The 795-nt window shown below is 43.0% G+C and overlaps 1 non-coding gene across 1 annotated transcript; it reads left to right on the forward strand.

Moving 5' to 3' along the window:
• The first annotated feature begins 378 nt into the window (after positions 1-378).
• Positions 379-486, forward strand: LOC141709372 (small nucleolar RNA R71). Its single transcript, XR_012569953.1, has one exon. It is a non-coding gene; the product is annotated as a small nucleolar RNA R71 (small nucleolar RNA).
• Positions 487-795: the final 309 nt, after the last annotated feature.

The raw sequence follows: 795 nt of genomic DNA on the forward strand, positions 1-795 counted from the left end.
TTCTGGAAATTGTTCACATACTGAACAGATTCATTAACAAGAGAACACTGATCCATAGCATGAGAGCCTACACAAAGCTCACAGACACTAGATAATTGATTTACGCCATAGTTGGTTAAAGAATCGACCTTCATAGTCAGTACCGTAAGCTGTGCTGTAATAGTTGTAGCTGCATCAACTTCCATAATACCTGCTACTTTCCCAGGCATCATCCTTTAAGTTGGGTTTTGATACTCGTTTGTAGCCATAGTTTCAATGATATTATAGGCCTCAACATAGCTTTTCGCCCACAAGGCGCCTCCAGAAGCTGCATCGAGCATGGGTCGAGATTGGACCCCCAAACCATTGTAGAAACCAGTGATCAGCATCCAGTCAGGCATCCCATGATGTGGACACTTTCTCAACATCTCCTTGTAGCGCTCCCAAGCTTCGCATATAGATTCTCCTTGTTGCTGTGTAAACTGAGTAAGAGCACTCCTCATAGCTATAGTTTTGGCCATTAGATAGAACTTCACCAGAAACTTTTGCGTAAGATCTTCCCAAGTAGTGATGGACCCAACTCGTAAAGAATGTAACCAGTCCTTAGCTTTGTCCCTCAGAGAGAATGGGAAAGCCTCAGCTTGATAGCCTCATCAGTGACACCATTATATTTGAAAGTACTACAGATCTCGACAAAATTCCTGATATGCATGTTGGGATCTTCAGTCGCAGCCCCTCCGAAAGAAACAGAATTCTGCACCATCTAAATAGTGCCCGACTTGATTTCAAAAGTATTTGCCTGAATAGCCGGATGAA

The sequence above is a fragment of the Apium graveolens genome, chromosome 2, assembly GCF_009905375.1.
Source record: "Apium graveolens cultivar Ventura chromosome 2, ASM990537v1, whole genome shotgun sequence".
Taxonomy (NCBI): Eukaryota; Viridiplantae; Streptophyta; class Magnoliopsida; order Apiales; family Apiaceae; genus Apium; species Apium graveolens.